This window comes from Cotesia typhae, unplaced genomic scaffold (assembly GCF_013202065.1).
Source record: "Cotesia typhae breed Kobodo isofemale line unplaced genomic scaffold, CoteBio_Ctyphae contig_48, whole genome shotgun sequence".
NCBI classification, from domain to species: Eukaryota; Metazoa; Arthropoda; class Insecta; order Hymenoptera; family Braconidae; genus Cotesia; species Cotesia typhae.
This window is the reverse complement of record NW_027423756.1, coordinates 12,240,378-12,252,831: the sequence shown is the minus strand read 5'-3', so window position 1 is coordinate 12,252,831 and position 12,454 is coordinate 12,240,378. Positions and strand designations below refer to the sequence as shown.

General features: G+C 26.8%; 1 protein-coding gene across 2 annotated transcripts in view; it reads left to right on the top strand.

Moving 5' to 3' along the window:
• Positions 1-12,454, top strand: part of LOC141529618 (TOX high mobility group box family member 4) — a 196,677-nt gene that overhangs the window by 72,774 nt on the left and 111,449 nt on the right. The window lies entirely within an intron of this gene.

Below are 12,454 nucleotides of genomic sequence, written 5' to 3'. Positions count from 1 at the left end.
ATTAATTTAAAAATTACAATCTACAATTTATTTCTAAAATTAATTTAAAATTTTGATCATATTAATCTTAAGCTGATTATTGAATTTTTAAAATAAAGTTTATATTTGATCCAGTATTTCATCAGAATTGAAATTTTATAATTCAATTGTATATCTGATGCTTTTTACAATTATGCAGTAACTCTGTATTCAGCTATGAATTCAGCGAAGATATTAAAAGCTATCGAAGTAATTCAATTTCACATTTTAATTAAAACATCGATAAATAAATATTTAAAAATTCCATTAACCTCCCAGTCATGCCCATAGTTTTGTACTCGTAAGCTCGATAAATTTATAGCACAAAAAATTTTTAACAATCAAGTTAATATAAATTTGCCAATCAAATGAAAATTATGACAAGGTGCTTCTTTTCTTTTTATTATGAATAACGAGAACTAAAATCTCAATTCGCTAAAAGTCACCTCATTGCTATTTATAGCATTTCCACCATTAAATATTTTCTTAATACTCCGTCGAGTTTGCATTGAGTTATTACAGAGTTTAATTATTTTTTAACGAGTTACGGAAGGAAAGAAAATAACACTATTTAGCTTGATGTTGAACCTACCGTATAGTTATTTCGTATCCAGAGTTATTTTAATCAAACTCCAGGGCTTTAAAGATTGAAAACGAACGTTGAATCAACTTATAACTTTTTTTTTTTTTATTCTCAAGTAATGTTAATTGAATGTAAAAATTTTAATAATAATTTTAATAATAATAAGAATGAACAAGTAAGCTTTTATAATTTAGAAGCATGATCAAAAAGTAATAATTATTCGGAAACAAAGCAAAGTAATAATGATAAATATGATTAATGATTTTCAATGTGATTTTTCTGCACCAAAGAAGATAACTTTAATTAACTGTTCTATCATCAATTTATCACTTGGAAAAAAAAGTTTTTTTGCTGAAGCTGCTTTTTGACTTGGATGGCTTCTGATGTGCACCATCTTCAAATTTTTCCACTGCTTTGTATGCTCAGAAATTAATTTTAAAAAAACTAGCAACTTTGCAGTCACTATGTGACTACTGGGACTTATAAAATATAAATAAATAAAATTTTGGTTTATTAAATAATGGCTTTTGTTAAAATGCACTATATATTTTCAATTATTGACATTTTTAAAGATATAAGCTCATTCCGACGTTACACTCATCAAGAGCTTTCATTTGAGTACCCACATGCATTTTTATATATTTTTCATATATACATATATATATATAATAAATATAAATATATGAAAAATTGATGTGGGTACTCAAATGAAAGGTCTTGATGCGTGTAACATCGGGATGAGCTTATATCTTTAAAAATATCAATAATTCACAAGAGACAAGATTTTATCATCTAATTACACTGAACACAAAATTTTTCTTATCTTCTTAATAATATAAATTAATAAAAAAACAAATCGCTGTCTTATAATTTTATTAAACATTAAAAAATAAAAAATAATAACAACTTTTTGTATAATCGTGTAGGTAGTTGAAAAAGTTTAATTAAATGTTAAAATCAGTCGTTTGATATTTTAATTTTATATACAATATTCAGTAGAAATACTTAAGTCCATCTTAGAGAGACGAGAGAAATTTCAGATAATTCTCAATAGTAAATTAAGATATAATAACTTTCGTGAAAGTTATGCAGACGATGGTTGGCGAAAGCGAGGGAGGAGAAGAACACTAAAGAAACGAGGAGAGGTAGTAGGATGAGGTTGAGAACTCCATTAACTTTTATTTCTTCAGGAAACTAACTTTTATTTTTTTTTTTTATTTTTGACTTTGTTTTTTTCCTTCCACTCTTCGTATTTCTATCACCTTCTTTTTCTTTTCTTCTCACTCTCCCTCCTCTCTTTTATCATTTTCTTCTCCTCTTCTCGTTTTTTACTCTTATTCTCATTCAACTTTTCATCCCTTCACACCCTCTCGTCTTCTTTCACGCGGAAACTTTGTTAAGCGACTTTACCAAACTTTAATAAATTCCACCGTGGAAGTTTGTTACGGCATGTCCTTGTCGCTCATGATCGTGCGGAGCTCAAGATAAACACTTTTCAAAATCGTTGCATTTTTTAGACCAAATATATACATATATATTAATAGTAAGTCATCTTAAAAGATATAATCTGTTATTTATTAAGTTAAATTGTGTTTACAAACTGATAAATTATTTTAGCCCCGCCTTTACAAAAGTTCAATTACAAAACTCTTTAAATTTATTACTTAACTATTTTTTTAATAATCAAGCCTTATATATTATTAAATATTTCAAATTTAGACTTTTGTTAAATTCAGATTTTATCATATGACTATCCTGGATACATAATTTTAATATTATAGATTAGAATAAAAAAAAAAAATTCCGATTCTTTCTCAACAAGTACAACAAAAATTTCTTAACATTTTGCATCGATGCGTATTTGCGAATGCATAAGAATGAAAACTTTGGAAGACTAAAGAGATATAAAGCCAAGTGGAGCAGAGGACAAAGGAGGTAAGGAGGAAAAGAGGGTGTTAAGAATAAGGCTTTATATCGAACGTACAGTCTATAGTTTTAGTTTTTAGTTTATTTATTTAAAGTTGTTTGTTTTGTTTCTCGTGAGTTTCCCTTTACTTGTCCATACCGCTGCGAGATGTACCAAGTCTTATGCATACGAGCCTCAAGAAACCGCTCGGATCTATGATACACCAATGCTTATTCAATGCCCGAGAGTGAATAATGGGCTGTTATAGTGAAATACGTTTGGACATAAATATTGTATCTGGAGCACTATATATTACCACTGGTATCGAATGCATTATCCACACTCTCAGCTCTCTACTTCTCTCTTATACTGTTCTACTGGCTCTGAGCACACACACCTATCTTTATCACTCTTATTTGCATTAACTATCTCCCTCTGATGTGTGTTAACCCCTTCATATCTGATTGAGATTTAGATTGTTGCTATGGGAATTCACTGACTCGTATGTGTACTTATTTGTTCGAGTTAACACGCTAATTTCCTGTGTTGGGAAAAATATTTTACATTTTAAAATATTACAGGAATTATAGTTAAATATTGGGGAAGATAAGTCGGATTTTAATGAACTTTTTTCAGCTTTAAATATTTTTGTTTTATTCAATTCAAAGTATAAAATGTAAAATAAGTCACTGTAAATGTAAACTATGTGACTGCCGTGACTTTTGAACTATAAAAAATTAAATTTTGCTTTATTAAATAATGACTTTTTTAAATATTGACTAGGATGTTGGGTTTGTTCATATAAATAAATGATATAAATTTATGCATGAAATTCTAAAAATTATGACCATATATTAATTTCACTGCAGTGGAATTAAAAAAAAAAAATTTATTTATTTAATTAAAAAACAATAAGTGTCCTAAAAAAATAGTTGATACATCGATTGATTCGATTCACTCCGGTGGTCTTGATTCTTGATTCAATCCGATCACTTGTCTCATCGTCGTATAGTAGCATGCTTCTCTCTTGTGGGCCGTGTATCATTATACAATCTCAATTATTTTCTTAATTGAAAACCCTGTACACTCAAACGAATAATCGTTGTAGTTTTTTTAAAATATTTATTAAACCATTATTATTATTATTTTAATTTTTTATTTTTTCCCAGCCCTCCCCAATAGCTGGTTCTTGAGAATAAAGAAGAAACTCGTCTGTGAAAAGAATTATGAAAAAAGTTTTTTCATCGCGTCCTCTGTGAATTTATTTCATACTATACCGAATTTTTTTTTTTTATTTTTATTTCTTTTTCTCTTATTATTATTTTTTTATTTTTTCTTCATACTCTCGCCCGTAGTTGAAGAAAGAAAAGACTTTTAGTTGTGGAAATTGTGGTTCAATGGTGTGTCGACTTTACGAGGTGGTTTATAGCCGATAATACTGTGTCCTTGTGGCTGACGCTTTTACTGATAATCTAAATTACATTTCAACACTTTACAAAGAGATTCGCTGGCATTTGTGTTTCCTTTATGCTTAGTGTATTATTACATATGCATGTGAGATAGTAATGTATTTAAGTAATATGTAGTAGTATCGTCTGTTTTCATGTTTAGGGTTCGACCCTCGACTCATCCACAGGTCGAGCTTACAATCGCGACATCCCTTCAAATAATATTTTCAATTTAATCTCATTTATTTTTTTCGCCATTTAATTTTCCTTTTTGTTTTATTATCACAGTCCTTTCAATAAAGATAATAGGATCATGTTATTTTGTTGTTAAAATAAGGGACAAAGGCCTCTGAAGCTGTAAGTGGACTTTTAGTGCGTCCATAAAAAAGATTTTTAGTTATTATGATCAGATAAAAATAATAAATAAAAATTAATTATTTATTTAATAAATAAAATATAATTTTTAATAAATTATACCTTGGGGCTGTTTTTATTTTATATAATTATAATTACTGTGATGTTTATTAGCGCAGTAGTAATAGTATTATTTAGTATGTGTTTAATTAAATTATTGCAAGGCTGTAAATTAAATTAAATTCGATGGGATATCGAGGAGGAATTAAGAGTGAACTATAAAGAGAAGGAAGCAAGATCTCTGGAGAAGATTACTGCTTTTGAGATTCGATTATTGCCACTTGAATCGTACTACTTATACTATAGTTCAAAGACTCTCAAGTATTTCACTTTTTTATTAATCATTTGATTTAATTTATTACATAATATTCCTATTCATTTCATCTCAACTGTTAGATTTAATTATATTTTTGCTTTATAAATTATATAAATCCTTTTTATTAAAAGTGCAGTAATGGAGAACAATATATTGGATTAACATTTTTATAAAAAATTATAAAATGAGACAATGAATCTGAAAAGCATAGAATTTCATTGAATTGAATGGCGTTCAAAAAATGTAATATGAACTAAATTTTTGTATTTTTTTACAATGAATCAAAAGCTCAATAATTACAAAGCGCTTGGAAAAAAAAAAAAAAAAAAAAAAAAGTAAATAAAAATAGTCCCTGTAAAATAAAATTTATGAATTCTTTGATTTGTCATCCTCTGTTTTTGTTGAAACTTTTATTTCATTTTTATTTACCCGACTCGCTTTTCGCAGTGTGAATAAAAAATCTAAAAAAGCATCAAGAATAAATTTTGAAAAATTGCAGAGCTTTCGTTCAACCTTTATCTCTGTAGGTATTGCAATGAATACAGAGGATTTCTCTAGATAGATCAGCTATATTGTACAGATATAAAACGTTGAGCCCGGGTATTCGTTGAATTTATTTCCTAGTCTTTCAACGGCTTCGTTTCGGATTTTAACGTAACCATTAACCACAAAATATTTTTTTTTTATTTGACTATTAATTATTAACCGCTTCAACTCTATTCAACGACCTTTAATTGATTCAATTGGAATTAAAAATATTTTACGGATAAATATTTGTCAGAAATTAAGCGCTAATCAATTACAAAAATTTTTCTACAATTCTTACATTTAAAATTGATTAAAATAATTTATTTACATTATTATCTCAAAGAAATTTATTGAATAATTAAATAAACACAACAAAGATAACTTTCCATCGTGTAAGTACTGTTGAACATGTCTATTGACGAAAATAAAAAGCGTATAAACATGGAAGTATACACGATGTGTTTAATAACATTCTCGTCTGTATTACAAAGGTCAGGAACCCACGTAACCCATTTTAAATCTAAATATAAATATATAAGATCAGAATAATGTTGTTCAGCATGTATGTATTATTAAATAGTACCTCGTAATAATGACGGAGATATGTATCTAACCATGGAAGTTGCAATCCGTGCAAACAATGCGATTTAATGCAACTCATTAAATTGAGCGATATGTTTGTGAAATGGACTACTATACGGTGTAACGCCCAGATGATTAATAGCAATTTTTATCTCTCTTCTCTTTTTATATTTTATTCTAACTTAATTAAATATATTTTACGAGGCACTTTAATTAATTGAATAGCGTCGAAAGAGTCATTAAAATTTGATTAGAAAAAGCATTTCAAATTCTCTGCCTTTTATTTTGTTTTTGTCATTTTTAATTAAATCACTGGGGTGACGATTGAATTTAATGGAATAAATGGTAACACTTTAATTAAATGAAAATAATTAAATCATTTAAGGGTCGGAAAAAATTTTTGTTTTATAAAATAGTCAATCAAATTTATTTTATCGTAAAAATTTAACTTAAAAAAAATTATTTCACGTGTTAATTCAACATTGTGCTCTTTTAAATTTCTCCCTTGGATTTTATTTTATAAATTTTAGTCGCTTGATTTGAAACGTGATCCGCGGCAACCTTTACTAATCGAATTCGATGTTTCCAATCGTTAGGAAACCGGTTTTTGATACAAATCAACACATAAATTAAAGCTGGTGTCGATGTATATAGTTAAACAACCGAGATGTAACGCGAGTTGTTACAGTTTAGCTTTTAATTTTATGATCAATTGCTAAATTTTTATGACATTTATTTTAAATAATTTATTATGCTGTACATATCTCAAGCATGGTTCATTTATTAATGAGTTTACCGCTTAACCGATTGGTTTATGGGAGTTTAAAATTTTTACAAATGGATATATCCACTGATGTGTGATAGTTGCTGCTAGATTAACGACGCCGGCATTAAATAATTCTGCAGGTTATTTTTCGAATAAAAATTTTAAATATATCCATAACATAATATCGACATAACTCAACGATAAATAAACTTATAAACTGTAATTTATAAGGACAATAAATTATTATGTTGTGAAAAATAGTTAATGTTAAATAATTTCATGTTTTACGACTTTTTTAAAATTAATGACACTGAAAATTTATGTCCGGATGATAAATAACCGACATTAAAAAATATTTCATACACAGAAAAAAAGGTTCAATTGAGTCAAGAAAATATTTTTTTTTTTTTTAATTATTTTCTTGAGCGAAAAAAAATTTTTTACTTCAGCCAACACAACTTTTGTCTTCCTTCAGGCATACGAAAATTTTCTTGAGCCAAAAATTTTGCTCTCCAGTCAAGAAATATTTGTTTCTGTGCATTTTTATGTTGATAAAATTTTTATAACTTTCATATGAGGTCATATAAAAAATTTTATTTACTCATAGACTTTGATAATAAGCATAAAATTTACTTACTCCTTTTCTTCATAAATTAATTATTTCATATTCACAAAAAATGAATTCATATTTTTTAATTAAACTCTTAGAGCCTTTGTTACACTGCAGTAAACAATGTTCATATATGTATTAATTAAAAATGTAATTACTTAATATTTTCATTTTAATGAAGCATTTTTTTTTGTTTTTATACTTACAGTGTACCTGTAATAATTTTTTTCGTTTTTGTCAACATTTTATCGAGCGCGTAAATAGGAAATGAGAAAGTGGACGTTAAAGCAACATTTATATTGCCCGGGGACGCACACAAGGGGATGAAACAAATATATATATATATATATATATATATATATATATATATATATATATATATATATAAAAATCTAAAAATGGAAAAAAAGTCAGATGTGGAGAAAATGAAACCTGGTAATGCGCATACGTTTTCATTATGAGCCGCAAGCCAACTTTTTTAAAACTTTTATCACGATTATGTCTTTCTCTCTTTCTCCGTACTTAGCAACACGCTTATATATTTATACTCGCATTTGTGTGCATTAATATACAGAGTGTGGAAGAAGATGGGTGAATGTACGTCAGCCCCCTTCCCTTCTTTAATTCCCTTTAGGTAAACTTATTGTTTCGTAAATGACCGCTGCAAATGTTCCGAAGTTATTTAACGAGAAATGTAACGACTAAAAATCTTGCTAAAATTGGTACTTATCCTCTTATCGAAACGGAAAAAAGTAAAATGAATGGAATAAGAAAAAAAAAAGGTTTACTTTAAGGCAATTAAGTTATTTAAACTGTCGAGATTGAAGTTTGTGCTTTTGAAAACTCATTTTGTTAGTTTAGTAAATATACGAGATAACTTTTAAATTGCAAAACTTTTTTTTATAAATAAATTACTAATTAAAATAAACTTTTCAAGTAACTTATTCTATCATGGTTAATATCTACTGAAAATATAAATAGCTCTGATGTAATAAAAATATACTGCTGAGAAAAATTTACGAAAATAGTTTTATCGTGTGAATAAATGTGTATAAATGTATTAATCATCAGTCATAAAAAATAAATAGTGCACGAAAAAAGAAAACAGTAATTTTAATATTTATAGTTTTAATTTGTAATTTTTAATTTTTTTTTAATATTTATAATTTTAATAAATTACAGTTTCAAACAGTGAAAATTGCTGTTTTACTTTGTAAATAGTAACGTTGCTTGTATTAGAAATTTAGTAACTGTAGTTTATATTTTTTACATATCATGCGATCATTTTTTACATAGTAAAAAATTTTGCGTCAAAAAATTTTGTATTTAAAATTTTTGTGTTAAATATTTAACACTTTTATGTGTAAATTTAATATTTATTGTGCTAAATTAACACAAAAAAGTGTAAAATATTTAACATAAAAATTTTTAACCCAAAATTTTTTACTGTGTAGGTACAAAATGATAAATATCAAAGTCAAAATTCTTAATTATTATACTTTAACATTTTCGACATTCACATAGCGAATATTACTGTTTGAAACAGTATTTTCTTTCGTGTAAAAATAAATTGTAACATTTAAATGATAAATATTACAAAGTGATTATTAAACTCACGATTTTACTGTTTAAAATGGTAATTTTAGCAGTTGATCATTACTTATTACAAATCGATGATTATTTATGACAGATTACTTTTTTCCGTGAGGTAAAAATGAAAAAATAATTTCTTTACATTGGCTACGCGACACACTTGAGTACGTGTGTGTATTTCTGAGAATAATAAACAGAAAACTAATTATGAAATAATAAAACAGCAAATTAACTTTTTATAGCGCTATGAAAAGTTGGGTTTTCGTAGCCAAGTATCGATTGTGGTAGGTTCTCCTGCATTAAAGTTTATAATGCAATTTTACTCTACAGTCCGGAAAACTCTATTATCCTTCCTTTCTGTGTGTCAAACTTTTATTCGTCTAATTTAAGTCATTGCTACAATATACTTTAGCTTTTTATTTTATTATTTTTTTTCTTTCCGTTTTATATTTCGCGTAATTTTATTATTATTAGTCCATTTTTACCTTTTCTTTCGTTTATTGCGTCCATTAAATAAATAATATACATACTCATTCTCTAACTTTTAATGATATGATTGTCTAGACGCGAAAGATAATTTTATTTATGATCAATTATTTTATTTTTGTAAGTTGCTTAAACGTTTGCTCCATTATTATATAAGAAATCGATACCTGTAATTTTATAAATAGACAAGCGCCATTATATTTTCATTTCAATTATTTTTTTAAGTACTTTTATTATGTCTACTGTCTGAAAACTCTGTATATTCCAAAGTAATCAAACAGTATTTGATTTATAGCTTAAGATTACTCTACTTATAACCTCCATAAATATTTGAATGTATTTCAGACAATCGCATATTACAGAATATTAATAGACATTAAATTCAACTTTTTATCGTAAAAAGTAACAATTCTTTCTATAAGAACGTTACACATTTATAGCGTTATTACTTTCATTTAATATACATGACTAGATAGATCAACTCCCTATGCCCGTGGATCAATACTGCTGTACTCATATAAATTGAAAAGCTTTATAACCCAATAACTTATATTACACTGTTATTTATTCATTTATTGCATCATAAATTTTCGCTAAATAATAAAAAACCCCTCCAATGAATATTATTTACTGTTTTCCACTCGCCCATTAAATCTCATATTTTTTGGAAATATTTATTTGCACTAGAGGAAAAAGTATTCAGTTCAATGAAGTAATACTCGATTTATTTTTAAAAATTGTTTTCCCACTAAGAAGTATATGAAATATTCTTCTCAACTTCCGACTCTAAAAATATGAAATTTTACAGTTTAATCTTCAAGTACTATTGAAGTTGCGATTTATGACTTGCAATAAATATTTGTACGATAATTTTTAAATATCAAAATAAAAAATAATTAGAATATAAATTATTATTATTATTATTAAAAAAGAAATATTATTTCTAATGAAAAATTCATTTTTGTCTGTTGATTTGTAGATCTTTCAATTACATGCAGATAGTGTCGTTAAAATTCATTTATTCATCAAAAAATAATAGTTTCATTTTATTTACATGTTTAGTATACAGAGTTACATATTTAACGTTAAAATTTATACAAATAAAAAAACAGTCACCACAAATTTTAATGCCACGGTGAATTATTCATGCGAGAAAGTAATAAATACAAAAAGTGTTTAGCTTCAAATATCAATTAAAGATTTAGATGTAGAAATTTAATTTATTAATTAAAAATAATGAGTATCTAGAAATTACTTTATATTTTTTGAACTGTTGAATTTTTTAAAGATATAAGCTCATTCCGATGTTACACTCATCAAGATCTTTCATTTGAATACCCACATCAATTTTTCATATATTTATATATATTATATATATGTATATATGAAAAATATATAAAAATGCATGTGGGTACTCAAATGAAAGCTTTTGATGATTGTAACATCGGGATGAGCTTATAATTTTAAAAAATTTACGGCAGTCACATATTGACTGCAAAGTTGCTAATAATAATAATTTATAAAAAAAAAATAAAATCAGTAATCTGTCCTATTTTCTACCTCGATTATTTTGAAAACGAAGACACTTGTTGCTCTGAAAGTGACCCGGTAAAATTTTCCGCACATTTCAATGACAGTCAAAACAAAGTAGAGCTTATATATATATATATATATATATATATATATATATATATATATATATATATATACCACAGCACACAGAAAGTATCTGAGCGAAAAAGGTCAAGCATGCGAACCGAGTCAGTCAAGAGGGTGGAATAAAATCGAAAGGAAACGCACGCCACGCTATCAATAGCAAGTAACAGTGAGAAATAAAATGATATCATCTTGAGCAAATAAGTAAAAGTGAATAGAAAATAAAAGCATAAGAAGATAAATCGAATTCTGAGTGAGGCTTTATATGGACTTCTTATATTTTACTCAAACCCGTCTTCAAAAACATCCCCTATCGTTCCAAGCCGTTAGCTTCGTTGCTTCTCTATTTCTTCATTCTCGGCTTTACAGTTATTCTTACTGCTTTAAAACCCCAAGCTTCTTTTTGCGTGATGCACACCCGCCTTCCAACTCCCCTTTCCTCGACTTCTTCTACATCTACATCTTTTACTTGCCAACGAGTTACCCTCTTTTCAATGATGCTCTTATTCCCGATTTTCACCCTGTAGAATAGACCTCCGACTACTTATATATTCTTTCTCTTGCTCTTAAATTTTATTTCTCTTTTCTTCCATCAAATCGCCCATTATTATTTCATCAATGTCGTTGAAATGTCTTAAGAAAATTCATACCAACACGACGTTTTAATTTAATCTGACAAATAAATTCAAAACAATCCTAACAGCGACTCAAAAAGTTTAAGAGAGTTAATTAAAATTTAATACAAGTCATTTTGGTGATTTTAATTAAATTTTATTTTTTATTTAAAAAATTTTCTGTTTTTTCTAATTTAAATAATTTAATTTATGACAAAATTAATTTTTCTCACAGTGTTATAATTTTTAATAAAATCTATTAGTGTTTATATTTTTTAATTTTCTATTTTTATTTACTAAATAAATAAATTAATTGCTTTTATAAATTTTAAAACACAAAAAAAAATTTAAATAATATATTTTCTATATAAAATTAAATTATATCGCGATATCATTTCGAATGGTTTAATTTTTTCCAATCGCGAATGACAATGCACATTTAAATTCAATTTATATCTCTATGTACGCCGATATAAATCTTTCTTTGATCTTCCTCTTAGTTGGATTAAAGTAGAATGAGCTTCTTTGACGTAAATCGATTATAAATTCAAAGAATTTCTCTCCAGGATATCATTTGTCTGCAATATATTTCTTTATCTCCATTGTTCTTGTCCTCTCAAAGCGTTTCTCTTCTTCGTAAAAAACATTTCCAATTCTCAGTGCTATGAATAACGAATTATTATACTTTTTATATTTTTAACGTCACATATTATAAATATCTAATGCTAAATTCTATCCTCGATTACTATTATTCGAGAAAATGATAGCTCTTGAGGCACCACAATAACCCTCACTTCAAGGGAATCGTGATAATGGCCCTTACATACAGCTTATACACGCTACATATGTATCCATAAATGTTGAGCTGCCCATTGACAATGGCATTGAAAAACTTGCGAATAAAAGGTCTTTATTTCGCCAAGGGTCGAGTGAA